The 19,452-nt window shown below is 39.4% G+C and overlaps 1 pseudogene; it reads left to right on the top strand.

The window, feature by feature from the left end:
• The first annotated feature begins 17,842 nt into the window (after positions 1-17,842).
• LOC119507298 lies at positions 17,843-18,984 on the top strand (annotated as a pseudogene).
• Positions 18,985-19,452: the final 468 nt, after the last annotated feature.

A 19,452-nucleotide genomic window follows, 5' to 3' on the forward strand; every position in this document is an offset into this window, starting at 1 on the left:
AAATCATGTGTCTGCTTGGCTGGGTGGAATAACTGTCATTTATTTATTATTATTATCACTGTTAACGTAGCATTTTATTTTAAACGGAGTCAGTGTCTGAAAGCCTTTGGCTACTGTGCTAGTTTGGAAATTTTATGTACCCCAGAAAATGCCATGTTCCTTTAATCTATTCTTGTGGGGGCAGACCTATTGTAGGTGGGACCTTTTGATTAGGTTGTTTCTATGGAGATGTGACCCAGCCCATTCAGGGTGGGTCTTAATTGCTTACTGGAGTCCTTTAAGAGGGCTCACAGAGAGAGAGAGCTTAGAAAAGAAAACACTCAGGGAGAAGCAAAAAGGACCTACAGAAACTGACAGAGCCATTTTGAAACCAGGGCCCAGGAGAGAAGGACCAGCAGATGTTGCCATGTGCCTTCCCATGTGACAGAGGATCCCCAGATGCCAGCAGCCTTTCCTCAGAGAAGGTATATTTCTCTTGATGCCTTAATTTGGACATTTTCATGGACTTAGAACTGTAAATTTGCAACCTAATAAAACCCAATTTAAAAAGTCAACCCATTTCTGGTATATTGCATTCTGGAAGCTTTAGCAAACTGATACAGCTACTGAACAAAATTATAATGAAAAAACCCTCCCCCCATGTTGTAGAAAACTTGGTACCAAGTATATTGATTACTAACTATCTGCTTATAGCTTTAAGTCCTCATGATCCAATGTTACTTCAAATTTCAAAAACCTTTTCTTAATATTTGCTTTCCACAGTCAACACCAAAGCAGTCTCAACTCATGTTACAGAGACTGTGTTGTGAGGCTTCAAACCCAAGTCTCATAGATGGTTGCTTTGGCAGTGTTCTTAAATAAACAGATGGATGCAGCTGATGACATTAGCAACTTCACTTGCCATCTCGCTTCTCCAGGACACTTGCTTCCCTGTAAATTATTTATGTTTGGTATATTAATCCATGGCAACCACTTCACCCAGCTGTACCAAACGTTGTTCTTGAGATTATCGGTCTCTTCGTCTCCATTACACGGTTCTATTTCGGTAGTGGCATGGACTTTTGACTATGCTCAGTTGATCTGTTGCCTCCATCAAGTCGACAGTGGTAGCCCATAAAAGAGTTTGCCACTTGGGATTTATAGCTTTAATCTCTAAGGGGAAATATCAATTCTGCTTGTTTATTCAGATGGTATCATTATATCTATTTAAACTCTTCTAGATTAAAATAAGAAACCTGAATATTTTAAAAATTATGATGTAAAAATTATGATGTATACACAGTGATAACAAATAAAATAGTATAGAAAAGCATAAATGATAAATGACAGCCTGCATTCCTCCTCACTCCTGTCCCACCACTCTTAGATAATTACTTGAAAACACTTCTATTTTTACTTCTTCCTTTGTCACCTACATAATTAGGAATAAGATGCTTTTGCATCCATTTCTTGACCTATCAATTCCTATCAGTTCTTTGTTTAGTACAGTTTTATTGATGTATAATTTATGTACCATAACATTCACCTATTTTATGTGTACAATTAAATAATTTTTAATAAATGTACTGAGTTGTGCAAGCATCTCCACAGTTCAATTTTAGAACATTTCCATGACTCCAAAGAGATGCCTGGTTCCTATTTATAGTCATTCCCTCTTCCCCCTCCCAGTCCCAATCAACTCCTAATCTACTTCCTGGCTCCAGAGATTTGCCTATTCTGGACATTTTGTAGAAGTGGAAATGACCTATCAATATAAGACAATATTCATTGGCTTTCTGATTCAAAAGATACAGATTTATCTCACATACAGAATCCCCTTTCTCCACTCCCATTTCTCCCAATATTTGATAATTACGTAATGATTTTTAAAATCTCTTGTTGGTTGTTTTTGCTATATTAAGCAAAATACTCTTTTTTGTTGTTGTTGTTCCATCAACTTTTGTCAATATCTTTTGACTCCCTTGTCCCCACATAAAGAGATAACTTCACTTTGTCCTCTTCCTCCTGACCCTCACTCGCTGCCTCTTTTTATCATTTTATAGTCTTAGGGGCTGGTTCCCTGGCCAGCTGTCCCCTCAAACTGGGGAGTAGTCACTGGAACACACTCTTTGAGAAAGGGGCATGGCCTGTGGAGGAAGTGATTAATGAAGAAAATAATTTTAATCCCTAAAATACATGTAAGAAAGGTACTGAATTTGTATTTTTATTTTATTGTGTTTTAACAACACTTTAAAAAATTAATCTAAAACACTTTAAAGCCAGTCTCCTTGGTTTTCTAGATAGAAAATCAAGTCCTTTTCTCCTTTTTTTTTTCTGTTGGCTGGGCATTCAGATCAATAATAAATCATAGTGACATCAGCAGCCTTTTTTTTTTCTTTCTGATTTTCCCAGTTGTTGGTTGCTAGTATGAACTATATTTCTTATTTCTTTTTGTTATCAAGCTAAAAATATGTATTTCCATTCCTATTCTAACAGTGTTTTCATGTTGAAATTTATCCAATGTCATTTGGCATTTATTAAATTTTTTCTTATTTTACATTTTGACATATACAATTAACCTGATATTTGTCTTTGACACTAGAGAATACATTTGTAAGAGTGGAGATGATGCTCATTTTATATCTTCATTACCTACTGCAGAGCCTCCCACTTTATAATCTTCAATAAATATTATTAAAATGGTAATGTGTTATAATAACAAATGTCCTAATATAAAACCATCCTTTAATTCTTTGTATAAATTCTACTTGGCTGCAGTGGATTTTTTTTTAAATGAGTTGAAGTATTTTAAATATTTATTTAAGGTTTCATACCTATATTTAAGAGAAACATTAGTTTATAGCTTAATGCCTTTGGATGCATTTTTAAAAATTTTTATTTTTTGTTATTAGGATAGATCTTGCTACATAAAATGAACTCAATAGCCTCCTCATTTTTACCCCCTCTATATTTTAGTACAGTCTATATAGCAGTGAATTATGTATTGCTGGAGAATTTTGGAAAACTTGCCTATAAAGTCACATAAGACTAGAGCTATGGTTCTGAAACCTAACTGAACATCAGAATCACTTGGAGAGCTTTTAAACCTCCCAAAGCCCAGGCCCCCACCCCTGACAAATTAACTCAGAATATCTGGGGGTGGGATCCAGATAAACAAGAGTCAATGATTTACAAAGTTTATGCTAAACCTAATATTTTCTGATTTTGCCCATAACTGGTACAATTGTAAATCTTAATTCTTCTCTAATTTGCTTGGTACCAATTAACTGATCCATCAGCAGACATGCTGATAACAAATAGTACTACAAGTAGTTTCTCTGCCTTTATCTTATTTTAATCTTACATCAAACTAATACGGTAAAGCAGATATTATAATCACTACTTTAAAAGCAGAGAAAACTGAGACTTGGGAAGGTTAAGTGGTGCAGCTTCTCGATTCTCACCACTTTGGTATTTCAATCACTAATAGAGTCTAAATACCGAACAATGGAACAATGGTCAACGTAGAAGAAAAGACACACGAGCTCATTAACTAATCTGAGGGTCTTATTTCCAAAGAGTAAATCTGATTACATTTGCTGTCTGCTTAAAACCCTTCAATGACTCCCTTATGCTTAAAGGGGGACAAAAATCCAAACTTCTTTTGTCTGGCATAAGAGGGTCCTTTGTGTGATACAAGATCGGGCGCCTCATCACCCCTCCCGCCGTATCTCTCAGAAGGCTCTCTCTTGCTCCTTGTACTCAGTCCTACAAAAGGTTTGCAACCCTCCAAACACTGGCTACTCTTGTGCCCGTGCCTTTGCTCAAGTTTTTTGCTCTTTCCGAAATGTCCATCTTCCCTCTGCTCCCTCCAGCTCTGTTGAACAATTTAACTTTAAAGGCTTATTCAGTTTAAGATCCATCCTCTCGAAGCCCTCCTTTCCTGACTGCTTCTAGAGTTCTCTAATAGGATGGTGATGGCTAAAAGGACAGTGACCATTTATTGATCATCCTGTCCCAATCACCTTGGACAAGGCCACAGTTGGTGTTTGATAGCACTTTATTAAATGAATGAAGACTAATCATTACTAGTCTTGACTCCCAGGTATTTAGTACGTGAAATATACAAAAATGTATTATAATTTCTGAGAGGGGCTGCAATCAGAGACAGTAGCAGACCTACTGATTGAATCAAAGGTCTCACCTATTAAATCTCTGGATCAGTGGCTGCAGACCCATCTGTGTCTTCTGGGTCTCACTGGGATTGGGAAGTGAATGAAGCTGGTAGCCACCCAACCACCACCTCTTTTAGTAATTCCAGAGATCATGCCTTTCCTCAGTGGTTATCATAAAAAACTGGAGAAATCAAAGTATTCGTCCTTTAAGGATTCCATTAGTTGGTGGTTACACGTTGATGGAGCAAAAGTTCAAACAAGACCATAGTCATAAAGACTCATTGTCCTTTCCTGTTAATAACCACTCAATTTGATTGTGAGTGTGTGGTGTGTGTGTATTGTAGATGTGTGTGCATTAAAGTGTACACGTACTCAGGCATGTAGACACACACAATTTGCAAGCCAGCTTCGTGTATCATAGGCTGTCAAACTGCAGTGCAGCCCATGTCTTAGCAGCTCAAAAAGCCTAGGGTGTCGTTCCACGGCACAAACTCACATTTCATAATGCTCAACTCATGCTGCTGTCTGGGTGCTTTCTGGCTATGCACCTGGCTGAAAACAGGATTAATGTCGACGAGAAACGTGCCTGGTTCTCTGCACAAAAGATGATGCCTATGCGGAAGCTCGCCAAGGGAGGATTAAAAAGAAAAGAATGCGAGAATGTGCTCAAGAATCCATTAGCGAGATGGTGAGCTTATGAGTTGGCACCGGGTCTGTGCAGTTCCCAGTGTCTTAGTCACACCCAAGATATTCTTGCTCTTCATTCAGCCTTTGCGTCAACATTTTAAGCAAAGATTTTTTAAAAAATAGAGCTAACAGGACAAGAAGAGTCACAGTGAAACTTGGGGAGTCAATTTGAATCTGGATAACTATTTGTTAGGTTGGAGCAGAGTGGAGAGAAATAAGATATTTAAATATTCCTTATTCTATTAGGCATGATGAATGATTGTGACAAGCAAAAACCATGAAATCTTATTCTTCCCTGATCACTCTTTCCACTCCTTTGATTAATGCACTTAATAATTTGACATATTAGCACCTTTTGGTCCTCTTGCTTACGTTTTAGTTTCCTCTCTCCAACCAGATTGTGATAACCTTGGGAATAGAAAAGATAGTTTATCATTTTTCATAGCAAGGCATGGTATAGGTACAATAGAAATAAATACACAGCTGGTTGACTGTAATTGATTTGGTTAATTAATTGTAATTAATTTGGTTAATTAAAACTAATAAATTGTTTCATTTATTAAGATTGCAAAAAGATATATAAAAAAGAGGCAAAGCCTGTAATTGCAAAATTAAACGCAAATTGTGAAGAACTTCTCCCTTTCAATTGGTGGAAACTTTACAAAATTCCTTCCTTCCTTCCTTCCTTCCTTCCTTCCTTCCTTCCTTCCTTCCTTCATTTTTTCTTTCTTTTCTTTTCTTTTTGAAGGAGGTGATAGGCAGTGGGTGTGTTGAGTTTTCAATTGAATATTTTGCCACCAAGAAGAGAAACTTAGGGCAAAGCTCAAAGCCTAACAAACCTGATATTTTTCAAGCGCTCTCAAAACCACAGCATTTTTCAATGCTTTTTACCTTTAAAAAGAGAACAATGCACATCTGCTCACAATCAATCCAGAAATTATGAACGAAAGCTGTGTTACACATGCACAATGTAGACTTTCTCTGTTCCTGCCCTGAGCTGCCAGATGGCATGGCCATGAGCTTGGCATCTGCGAAGGGGTGGCTGCCAAAGGACCAGATGCATGATGATGGAAGGAATTCATCATTTCAAATCAAAGACGGCGATTTCTTGCAGACTCCTGTTTTGCACAATCCCATTTGAGTTTCTATTAGAACAAGCTGCTTCAACATTCAGGCCTGACCCAGACACAATGAAGTGGACAGAACGGGCATCTCTCATTCCGTGCACTTTCATCCCCAACTCCATTCTCTGAAATGCAACATTTTTCTCCAGAAATTTGCTCATGTTTTCCTGGCCCCTCCCGGGATTAACTTTACTGAGTTGTGCTTTGATATCAATTCCTATCCCTTCAAACTGTACAAAACATCCTCTTATGGAAGATGTTGTCCATCATTTCTTCACTCCGTGCCATACATACAAATCCTTATATAAAGCAATCCTTTTTAGATTTGGTTTTTGGGGAAAGATCTACATCCATATTCTTTCTCCTGTCTGTTAATGATGTTCATTTATCTGGTTTCCACTTTTGCTTAGGCATCTGGGAAGCTCAGAGCCAAGTGTTATACTCAATTACAGAAACTATGTTAAATGTCCACATTACCATATTTGCTATATTCTTTTCTCTTGATCCTTAGTTCCCAACTCCATTCTTCTTTTATTAAGCCTATTATATGTTTTTTGTTGTTGTTGTAAGCTTTCATAAAACCATTTTGGAGAAAGGCTGGGTTTATATAAATAATGAAGTGCATCTGTCTTTTCTGTCCAACCAACTGGTCTTTGTTTTAGGCCATATGCCTCTAGAAGAAATGGATTGTGTGTTTAAATCAATGGCAATCACATAGCTTGCTTCTTCTTAATTAGCTATGGATCTAGCATCTGTTTTTTTTTTTTTAATTCATTTTTATTGAGACATATTCACATACCATGCAGTCATACAAAGTGCACATTCAATTGTTTACAGTACCATTATATAGTTGTGCATTCATCATCAAAATTAATTTTTGACATTTTCATTACCACGCACACAAAAATAATAAGAATAAAAATTAAAGTGAAAAAGAACAATTAAAGTAAAAAAGAACACTGGGTGCCCTTTTTTTTCCTTCCCCCATTTTTCTATTCATGCATCCATAAACTAGACAAAGGGGGGTATGCTCCATATGGCTTTCCCAATCACATTGTCACCCCTCATAAGCTACATTTTCATACAATTGTCTTCAAGATTCATGGGTTCTGGGTTGTAGTTTGATAGTTTCAGGTATTTACTGCTACCTATTCCAATTCATTAGAACCTAAAAAGGGTTGTCTATATTGTGCGTAAGAGTGCCCATCAGAGTGACCTCTCGGCTCCTTTTGGAATCTCTCAGCCACTGAAACTTATTTCATTTCCTTTCACATCCCCCTTTTGGTCAAGAAGATCTAGCATCTGCTTTGATCGTGATGTCTGAAGAATCTGACCTTGATTGCATTTGATAACCAGGAAATCTCTTTTATGTATTCTCGGCAGCTTGCAGTCTCTAAATTCTTTGCCCTCTTTATTTACTGCAGTACTCTGGAGAGGGACAAAAGATTGTTACCTTATAAAAGATATTTAATAAAATCACGGACAACAGCAGGTAAAAGTGCACATGACAGAGTATAGCAAAATTGTAATAAAGTAGAATAAAAAAATGGGAATGTCTCTGTGAAATGTTAGAAAAGTACTTGCCCAAATAATCAGTACCAAGATTCCACTAGTGGGTTTGCTTTTAAAAGGCTCCCTAGCATTGAGCTGGGTGGTCTGTGGGGTAATTTCCAAGGTCAGCTCTGTCTCTTAGGAGCTTAGCATTTAAAGCCGACTACTTTTATATCCTGGGCATGGAAATTCTGCACTTAAATACCAGGATTATGCTGTAACCCGGCACACTGACCCTTAGTTATCCTGTAATACTTCTTTGTCTATAAAACCCAATCCCATCAAGCATCCCTCATGATCCTGTGCTTTCTTACTAATCATTTAAATTGGAGCCTTGATCGGTCACTCAAGAACAGAAACACGCTTTGTTGATTTCTGGTGTCTAGAGTGTGGCAAAGGCACTACCTTTGGAAGCAAAGGCAGCCAGGCAGCCTTCATGAAACCTTCTCCGAGTGTCCTCAGTTAGCATGGCTGGCGTTCCCGGCTCAGCTCACCCTTGGGCACCCCGTGCATTGAACGGCACAGCTGCAATTAGTTAAGGCCTTCTGGATGCCATGTGTTTCCACAATCTGTTTTTCCAGTGCTTCCTGCTCATTAATTTTTCCATTAGATCAAAAGCCCCTCGTGTCCTGGGACAAGGCTGACTTCTTTGTAATTCTCTACATAGTGGGGTTCAAGAAATGGTAGGTGACAGCTGAGTCCGTGTCGTGTTAGAACTGCTGTGCCCTGAGCACTTGTGTCCTTTCTGAATGGGGAACGGATCCCCTCCCTCCACGCTCGATGTTTGTTAGGTCATGCTCTGACTCTTTTTGGAGAAGCCTGGTCTGATCAGCTGCTTGGGATAATTAAAAGTCATCAACCCTTCTGGCCTTAGTTTTCTCATTTGCAAAACGAGGGCATGTTGGAACAGACTTCCGTGTCGGACAATCCCATTTGAGTTTCTATGAGAACAATCTGTTATGAAAAATACCTTTTCTGAAAATCATCTCAGCAGCAGCTTTCTGGGAGAATAATTTTTTTTTTTTAATGATACTGCTACGCCCTCCTGTGGTTGAAAGTAGAGTAACTCAACGGTTTATTCATGATCACAGCCCTCAGCAAGAAATGTAGACCTGGAATAAATAGCCAAAGAGATGAAGATAAGTATATAAAAGAAATTGAGTGCTCACGAAAGCACCTTATCATCACAGAGACAATTTGGTTGCCAAGCATCACTGGGAAGCCCCAGGTTTCACTAGCCTGGGAATATCTTGAGGCCACCATTACAAATAATATTCTAGATCCTGATACTTTGAATTCCGCTTCTTGACCAGCAGAAAACTGAGGCCTTTTCAATTACTTCTGAGAATTTCTCAGCATTCTTACACCTTCCTGACAATCATCTTGGTTGCCATTTTTTCTAGTAGAATCAGTACTCAGATAGGCCCCCCAGGCCAGGATTTGCTAAATTGCTGCCCCCTCTTGATATTAAAGTTTACTGGCGGTGCCTTTAATGGAGCCACCCATACCCACTGGTTTGAATACCTCCAGAGCTGTAAAAATCATTGATATCTGCTCACATCGTCTATCAACCATCAGTCATCTCCCAGGTAAAGTATGCCCACTAATCGATCCCTTGGAGACACAGTGGTAAGATGGGAAAATATGGACTTTGCAGACCTCAGTTCAAATTCCAACTCTGCAACTTTTTAGGTGGGTGTCCTGGGGAAAGTTACTTAGTCTCTGTGAGCTTTCATTTTTCTCTACAGTCAGCCTGGTTTAGTAATGTGGTCTGTTGTGAGGCTTAAACGAAACAACAAATGCAAAGTAGCTGCCAGTAGATACGTTCTAGATCTCCTCCTGTGTCATAAGGTTTTCAGATATATTTATGGACTCCCCTTTGTGGAACACTGTAATGACGATTAGTGAACACTGAGGAGCTTACCAACATCATAGAATGATAAAAATGGCAGAAGAAGAGCTGGAGCTTTGGTTTTAGTCCAAGTATGAATGACGAAAGCGGGATGTGATGCTGCAGACACTTTTGAGCTTGGAAGAAGAATGGCCATAATTCAGTGTGTACACTCAGCTTCCACCAGGAGGAAGAGATGGTGGTAAGAGACTTTGAGGTCCTATCATCATCGTAAATGGGCATTTACTGAGCACTCACTGTATCTGTGACAGATGCTGGGGAATATTGAGAGGAATAAGGCAACCACATACTCTGTGTTTTTCCAGACAGCCACACATTCAAACATGCAGTTGTTTGGTTCGTGTAAGTTCATTCATACTGATCAGATCATGTGCCCTGGCTTTTGGTTCCAAGACATGCTATAGATTTAAGACATTTTGCTACCTCCAAGAGATTTATAATCTAGCTAGGAAGAAAAGGCAGATATATAAAGAGATAAGTAAAAATGAATATATAGTTTTTTAACCTTTTTTTTAAAAAAAGTAGTTTCAAACCTACAGAGAAACTTCAGGAAGAGTACAAAGAATTCCTGTGCTTGCCTCCCAAATCTCCCATTTGTTAGCATTTTACCACATTTGTTCCACTGCCCTCTCTCTTTTTATTTACAGATGTTTGTTTTCTGACATGACGTATCATGTGTACCTCCCTTCAGCGGGTGCCTCTCTAAAACCAGGGCACCATCTTACATAACTACCACACAGCCCTCCCGATCAGGAAATCAGCATCAATTCAGCATCTCTGATCCTAGACTCCATTCGATTTTCACTTACAGTCCCAACAAGGCACTTTTTTTTTCTCTTGGTCCATCCAGGATCAGGATCATGTGTTGCACTTTGTTGTCACATCCCATTAGTTTCTTTCCATCTATAACGGTTCCTTAGTCTTTGCTCCTTTTTCATGTCTGCTGGGGAAGTCATGGACACACTTAGTGGCCATCTCCCAGCCCTCAGCTGCCCTGCCTCCTTTTCTATCATGTGCAGATGCTCCAATACTTCATCTGCAGCCCAGGGAAGCTGTTAGGTCTAATGGAGTGGCCTGACTGTACATACCTTAAACCAGAAACTGGGTACAAGAAGCCCCAGATGCTTATCAGGTCAGGGCTCTCAGTGGCTGGGTCTCCTCCCCCTGGGATGGATAAACCCCCCACCCCCAGGCAGCACAGATTTGTCTCTCCTCTCTGACTCAAAATGGGGCCTGCGGAGTTGCCATCCACCCACCCAGGCCTGAGCAACTACGATGGGCTCTCTTCCCCTGATCCTTTGGACCGTTTGTGCTGTAAGTGATAAACTGTCATTTGCTGAAAGTTTCTGTTGTGCTTGAGTCTGTGCTCCCATGATGCACCATGCAGCAACCTGCTCCACAATGTCCTTGAGAGTCTTAAAATGTGCAGATTCTTCAGTGTGTCAGATGATCCTCAAACTGGGTCCCTTTGATATTTCCTCATGACCATAATCAGTCCATACATTCTTGGCAGGAATACTCAGAAGATGTGTCCTTCTCAAGGTCAACAATGTCACCCTGACCCACTGCTATGATGTTAACCTTCATCAAATGGTCAGGTTAGTGTTTGTCAAGTTCTTCCATTATAAAGTCACCATTGTCCACTTTGTACTTGATTAGTGTTTGGGGAGGGGATATTTACTATTATATCAATATCCTGATCTCATCAAAGCTCCATGGACCTTCCTTAGCATGCATATAGACTTCTGTTTCAGAGAAGAGAGAGGAAGGAAAAGTGGAAAGGGGAGGGAATATGGAAAGAGGACAGAGGTTAAGATAACATTTTGAAGTACCTAACTGAGAATTATTAAAAGGAGAGATCAATAATTTCTATTTCCAGTTCCTTTCTCTTGTAGCTTTGCCTTGATTTCTGTTGTAAAGCTTATATAAAATGTATTTGTAAGTACATTTACTAATTACTAATCTTATTAGTAATGGTTTTTCCAGCGGATTTTTTTGAGCGTTTACAAGGTGTTAAGGTTTCCATAGGTATCTATTCTTTCAATTCTTCCCAGCATTGTATGGGATAGTAGTATTGCTATTTCCATTTTACGGATGAGGAAACAGGTTTAGAGAGGTTAAGCAACCTGTTCAAGGTCACACAACTAGTAAATGGTGCAGCTGGGAATGAATCCAAGCATTTTCCCAATTTGTCATAGTACCTCATTACCTGAGCTACTGTGTCAGTTTGGATGTATTATGTCCCCCAAAATACCATGTTCTTTAATGCAGTCTTGTGGGGCAGGCATATTAGTGTTGATTAGGTTGGAATCTTTGGATTAAGTTGTTTCCATGCAGATGTGACCCACCCAACTGTAGGTGATAACTCTGATTGAATTATTTCCATGGAGGTGTGGACCCGCCCATTCAACATGGATCTTGATTTAATCCTTGGATTCCTATATAAGAGCTCAGACAGAAGGAGCTCGGTGCTGCAGCTGAGAGAGACATCTTGGAGACAGCCACCGAATGCAGACTTTGCTAGCACCTTGGAAATGCTAACCCAGAGTTTGCATTGAAGCAGCTAAGAGAGGACAAATGTCCCAAGAGCAACAATCTGAAGAAAGCACAGGAGCTGAAAGAGGAGCTGGAACACAACCTGGGATCAGCAGACGCCAGCCATGTGACTTCCCAGCTAACAGAGGTTTTCTGGATGCCATTGGCCTTCCTTCACTGAAGGTATACTTATGTTGGTGCCTTACTTTGGACATTTTTATTGCCTTCAGACTGTAAATTTGTAACCAAATAACCTCCTTTATAAAAGCCAATCCATTTCTGGTATTTTGCATAATGGCAGCATTAGCAAACCGGAACAGCTACTTCCTGTCTTCATTGTATCCTCCCATCCTAAATTATTTATATGCTTCCATGGCTTCAATTACCATCTATAAGCCAATAATTCCCATGTTTCTATCTCCATCCTAGAATTCTCCTGTGAGTTCCAAGGATCGTAGATCCAGTTCACCACCTCAACTAGTATGTCATAGACCACCTCAAGCTGCACATGGCTAAAGCAAATCTTATGATCTCACCCCTACAACCCATCCCACTGATTTCTAAATCCCTCTAATTAGTCAAGACAAAAACATGGGATACATGCTTGGCACTTTCCTATCCCTTATTCCCCATATCTGAACATTGACCAAATCCTACTTGACCACACCTCCAAAACATCTCTCAGATCATTTCACTCCTCTCCATTGCTACTGCTATTTTTTTCTCAATGTGACTTAAAAAATGATCATCTTTTGGGTTCAGGAAGGGAATGATGCTTTAGCTCTGGGTAAGTAACTTACAGTGCTCATTTTGCATTGTACTTTAAAATATGTATCCATGATCCCACAGAGGAGGGAATTGAGAGCACTCTATTCTTCAAATCCTGTAAGTTTTAGTTCATTATGTTCTTTTTTAAAGCAGTTTTATTGAGATATGTTCATATACCACACAATCCATCCAAAGTGTACAGTCAGTGGCTTTTAGTATATTCAGAGTTGTGCATTCATCACTATAATCAATTTTAGAACATTTTCATTACTCCAAAAAGAAAAAAACCCATACCCTCAGCAGTTACCACTCAATCCCTCTTACCTTTCCCATCTCTACATAACCACTAATCTATTTCTGTCTCTATTACATTTATTTATATTTACATTTTTAATAAATGGAATCATACAATATGTAGCACTTTGTGTCTGGTTACTTTCTGAGTGCATAATGTTTTTTAAAAAATATTTATTGTTAGTTTTTTTTTTGATAATATGAATTTATTTTAGAAGTTCAAGTTTTTAATATTTATACATTATGAGAACAATGAGCCTGTTTTGATAAACACCAAAATTTGAAATCACTATTTATGGATGATAGCTTATATATTAGCCTTAGCATCTAGTTTTATTTATTTTTTTAATTCATTTTTATTGAGATACATTTACATACCATGCAGTCATACAAAACAAAGCATACATTCAATTGTTTACAGTACCATTATATAGTTGTGCATTCATTACCAAAATTAATTTTTGACATTTTCATTACCACACATACAAAAACAATAAGAATAAAAACCAAAGTGAAAAAGAACAACCAAAGTAAAAAAGAACACTGGGTGCCTTTCCTTTTTTTTTTTTCTTTTTTCCCCCCATTTTTCTACTCCTCCATCCATAAACTGGACAAAGAGGAGTGTGGTCCATATGGCTTTCCCAATCACATTGTCACCCCTCATATACTACATTTTTATACAATCGTCTACAAGATTCATGAGTTCTGGGTTGTAGTTTGATAGTTTCAGGTATTTACTGCTAGCTATTCCAATTCACTAGAACCTAAAAAGGGTAGTCTATATTGTGTGCAAGAGTGCCCACCAGAGTGACCTCTCAGCTCCTTTTGGAATCTCTCAGCTACTGAAGCTTATTTCATTTCCTTTTACATCCCCCTTTTGGTCAAGATGTTCTCCATCCCACGATGCCGGGTCTAGATTCCTCCCCAAGAGTCATATTCCATGTTGCCAGGGAGATTCACTCCCCTGGGTGTCAGATCCCATGCAGGGGAGAGGGCAGTGATTTCACCTGCCAAGTTGGCTTAACTAGAGAGAGAGGGCCACATCTGAGCAACACAGAGGCATTTGGGAGGAGGCTCTTAGGCACAATTATAGGGAGGCCTAGCCTCTCCTTTGCAGCAACCGTCTTCTCAAGGGCAAGTCCCATGGTAGAAGGCTCAGCCCATCAAACCACCAGTCCCCTATGTCTGTGAGCACATCAACAACCATCAAGGTGGGGAAGCTCAACACCCCTGCACTCTCCACCAGCTCCTCGAGGAGGCTCTGCATATTTTTTTCATTGTTCTTTTTTTATTAACTTTTTTTTAAATTAACTGTATCAAAAATTTTTTTTTAAAAAGATGTACAGTAAAAAAAACATTTCAAACAAACCATAACAAGGGAGTAAGAAAAAGACAACTAACCTAAAATAACTACTTTACTTCCCACATGTTCCTACTCTACCCTAAGAAAATAACCTAATATAGCAACATTTCTGTGAACTTGTTCCTACCATACCCATGAGAAATTAACAAACCATAGTCATTCCTGGGCATTCCCAGAATGGGTTCTTATTGGGTTATTGTTCCCCCTTCATTAATTGCTCTCTATTGCTAGTTCCCCTACATTCTACCTTATAAACCATTTATTTTAGGAGTGTGTTGTTTATCCTCCAGGTGCTTGTGAATTTTCTAAGTCTCTGATGGTTATTGACTTCTAATTGTATTCCACTGTGGTCAGAGACTGTGCTTTGAATAATTTCGATTTTTTTTTTTAATTTATTGAGGCTTGTTTAATGTCCCAGTGTATGGTCTATTCTGGAGAAGGTTCTGTGATCACTAGAGAAGAATGTGTATCTGGTGATTTGGGATGTAATGTTCTATATATGTCTGTTAAATCCAATTCATTTATCAGATTGTTTAGGTTTTCAGTTTCCTTATTGGTCTTCTGTCTGGTTGATCTATCTATAGGAGAGAGTGATGTGTTGAAGTCCCCACATTTATTGGGGAAACATCCAATGCTTCCTTTAGTTTTGCCAGTGTTTGTCTCATGTATTTTGTGGCACCATGACTGGCTGCATAAACATTTATGATTGTTATTTCTTCTTGTTGAATTGCCCCTTTTATTAGTATGTAGTGGCCTTCTTTGTCTCTCCTAACATCCTTGCATTTAAAGTCTATTTTATCTGCAATTAATATTGCTACTACTGCTTTCTTTTGGCTGTAGCTTGCATGAAATATTTTTTCCCATCCTTTCACTTTCAATTTCTTTGTGTCTCTGTGTCTAAGATGAGTCTCTTGCATGTAACATATTGATGGTTCCTGTTTTTTGATCCATTCTGCCAATCTGTATCTTTTAATTGGGGAGTTTAATCCATTTATATTCAATGTTGTTACTGTGAAGGCATTTCTTGAATCAGCCATCCTATCCTTTGGTTTATGTTTGTCAGATATATTTTTTCCCTCTCTTATCGTCCTTTAATGAACCAATATTGAATCTCTTTAGTACTGAACCTTTCTCTATCTCGCTCTCTTCTTTCTTTGTTTCTCTGTCAGTAGGGCTCCCTTTAGTATCTCAAGTAGGGCAGGTCTTTTATTAGCAAACTCTCAGCATTTGTTTGTCTGTGAAAAATTTAAGCTCTCCCTCAAATCTGAAGGAGAGTTTTGCTGGATAAAGTATTTTTGGTTGGAAATTTTTCTCTCTCAGAATTTTAAATATGTCATGCTACTGCCTTCTCACCTCCATGGTGGCTGCTGAGTAGTCACTACTTAGTCTTATGTTGTTTCCTTTGTATGTGGTGAATTGCTTTTCTCTTGCTGCTTCCAGAACTTGCTTCTTCTCTTCAGTATTTGACACTCTGATCAGAATATGTCTTGGAGTGGGTTTATTTGGATTTATTCTGTTTGGAGTTCGCTGGGCATTTATACTTTGTGTATTTATATTGTGTAGGTTTGGGAAGTTTTCCCCAACAATTTCTCTGAATACTCTTTCTAGACCTTTATCCTTCTCTTCCCCTTCCAGGACACTGATGAGTCTTAAATTTGGACATTTTATTTTATCTATCATATCCCTGAGCTCCATTTCTGTTTTTTTTTATTTTTTCCCCATTCTTTCTTTTGTTCTTTCATTTTCCATTCTGTGGCCCTTGAGGTCACTGATTCATTGTTCAGCTTCCTCTAGTCTTGTACTATGAGTATCCAGAATCTTTTAAATTTGGTCAACAGTTTCTTTTATTTCCATAAGGTCATATATTTTTTTATTTACTCTTGCAATTTCTTCTTTATGCTCTTCTAGGGTCTTCTTCATGTCCTTTGTATCCTGTGCCATGCTCTAGTTGTTCATCTTTAGTTCTTTGATAAATTGCTCCAAGTACTGTGTCTCCTCTGATCTTTTGATTTGGGTGTTTGTGTTTGGGTTAACCATATAGTTTGGTTTTATCATATGCTTTAAAATTTTCTGTTGCTTTTGGCCCCTTGGCATTTGCTTTACTTGATAGGGTTCTTTTAGGGTTTGTAGGATTATTCGAAGACTAATCTCTGATTTGTCCAAGGATTTGTAAAGGATCTATAGTTTGGTGGTGTACACTTTCTCTAACTAATCAGCAGATGGCATCTATGAGTCCCTATTCCCCTCAAGTCAGTTCTCCCCAACTTTGTCTTTGTGGTGTGTGGGGGTCTGATTCTTGTGGGGTTTCAACTGGTGCACCAAGTTTGGGTATGTTGTTGGTGCTGTCCGCCGTGAATGTGGGGTGTGTGTCTGAGCAGTTAGGGAGGGAGGACAGCTTTAATAATCAACCTCCCAGGTGTTCCTGGAGATTTAATGCTATTGCAAGAGCCTAAACCTTCATTTCAGTCTCGCCACAGATTGTCTCTGCTGCTAACCCACAAGTCCTTGGTATTGGCATATGGTCCCTGGGACTTCCGAGTGGTTCCCTCTTCCAAGCTGTGCCCTTCTAGGGCCTCTGCTGGAGGAAGGTTGTGCTACATCACAAGTACACGCCATCCCTCAAGGGAAGTTCTGGGCCTCCAGGCCATGTAGGTGCGTTCCCTGCCTGCTGTAAAGATGGCTGAATGGGGCATGTTAATTTCCTTCTTTTCACACAGCTCCACCTTTCTAGCTCTGGGACAATTAGCTGTGGGTGCATGGAAGTCTATTGTCCACGCCTGATATTGTGGCATGTGTGCGTGTTGCTGGAAACACTTCCTGTCACACTGGGTTTTTGGCGTGGCTCTGGGCTGTGGCGCCGGCGCTGGGCAGGAGTGTTCCCAGGCCACAGGGAAGATGGCTGCAAGGGGAGTGGTTATTTTTCCCCTTTTGGCTCACCTCTGCCTTCCTTGCTCTGAGACAATTAGCAGCAGGTGTGCAAAAGGCTATCTTCCACGCCAGATATTGAGGCGTTCACACAGCCCGTTCCTGTCATGCTTCACTGTGCAGTTCTTGCTGCAATATTTGAAGCTGCTTTTGGGTTTTTTATAAAAGAACTAGTCCACCTCCAAATGCTAACCCACAGTTTCCCCACACCGCAGTGTGGCTGCCAGATATCCAGCAGGCTTACTCACTCGTATCAGAACACAGACTCCCGGTTTCACGAAGTACAGACCTTGTCCAGCTGGTGCATTGCTGGAACTGGTGTTCTGGGTCACTTTCTGGCTTTTATCTAGTATTTTTCATGGAGGTGTTTTTTTGCCCTGTCTCTCCTAGCCACCATCTTAGGTTCTCTCTATTGTTAGTTTTTAATTGGAAAAGTTGCAGGTTTATAGAAAAGTCATGTAATAGCTACAATGTTCCCGGGACCAGCAGCCTCCTGGAGATCACCGAGACCCTGGTGATCCAGCAGCGCAGGGTACACATCTACGACGGCGAGGAGAAGATAAAATTTGATGCTGGGGCCCCCCTTCTCAGTACACACCAACTAATTTGGAGAGATCTGAAAAACCATGAATGCTGCATGGCCATTCCTCTTTCCCAAATTGTGTTCATCGAAGAACAGGCAGCTGGCATTGGGAAAAGTGCCAAAATAGTGGTTCATCTTCACCCAGCACCTCCTAACAAAGGACCTGGGCCATTCCAAAATAGTAAGAATTCCTATATCAAACTCTCCTTCAAAGAACACGGCCAGATTGAGTTCTACAGGTGTTTTATCAGAGGAAATGACACAGAGAAGATGGGAGAATATGCCAGTTTCCCAGTCGGTACAAACAAGTAGAGGACACCAGCCAGGAAGATTAAGGGCTGTAGAAATTGTAGCTATTGAAAGGAAACAGGAAGAAAAAAGAAAAGAAGCTGACAAAAATATTTCTGAGGCCTTTGAGGACCTCAGCAAGCCAATGATCAAGGCTAAGGAAATGGTGGAGTTATCAAAATCAATTGCGAATAAAATTAAAGACAAACAAGGTGACATCACAGAAGATGAGACTATCAGGTTTAACTCCTACTTGCTAAGCATGGGAATAGCTAATCCAGTTACCAGGGAAACCTACAGCTCAGGCACACAGTACCACATGTAGCTGGCCAAACAGCTGGTTGGAATACTACAGGCACCTTTAGAGGAACGAGGAGAAATAATGTCTCTGACGGAGGTGTACTGTTTAGTAAACTGTGCTCGAGGAATGGAATTGCTCTCACCAGAAGATTTAGTGAATGCATGCAAGATGCTAGAAGCACTGAAATTACCTCTCAGGCTCCGAGTTTTTGACAGTGGTGTCATGGTACTTGAGTGTCAGTCCCACAGGGAGGAGGAAATGGTGGCCTTGGCCCTAGAGACAGTTTCAGAGAAGGGATCCTTAACATCAGAAGAGTTTGCCAAGCTTGTGGGAATGTCTGTCCTCCTGGCCAAAGAACGGTTGCTTCTTGCAGAGAAGATGGGCCATCTTTGCCGAGATGACTCAGTAGAAGGCTTGCGGTTTTATCCAAATCTATTTATGACACAGAGCTAAGGACTTTGTATTTGAAATACTTTTTATCCATATACTTATATCGTGTAGAAGTTGTATGGCATTAAGCTGAGAGATAAATCCTGATAAACTGAGAATTCATTGGAACTTCAAAGTGTAATATAAAATTCTTAATTTCTTCCTAAATATTATGGTCCACAAAGCTTATTTAGGATAAAAATAGGAAAATACAAAAAACTGAATGCCAATATGAATTTAAAATCATGTCATAATTGTGTAGAACCCTCAGAGTTTAACTTGAAACAATGAATTTTAATTTGATCCTCAAATCTGACCATTTGTATAAAAGGGAATTTATTTCATGGGGTCAGATAAAGAGAAGTTGCATGTTTGGACAGGTTAGACCAGTGTTTTTCATGCAACAGAAATTCCCTGAATTCTAAATGAAAGTTTTTCCCTGTATCTAATGAGCCCATTTTGGGGATCTTCAGGAAAAAAGTTGTCCTTATGAGAACCTGAGAACATGGGAACAAATAACAAACTGCGTAATGCAGTA

This window comes from Choloepus didactylus, chromosome 12 (assembly GCF_015220235.1).
Source record: "Choloepus didactylus isolate mChoDid1 chromosome 12, mChoDid1.pri, whole genome shotgun sequence".
Classification (NCBI taxonomy): domain Eukaryota; kingdom Metazoa; phylum Chordata; class Mammalia; order Pilosa; family Megalonychidae; genus Choloepus; species Choloepus didactylus.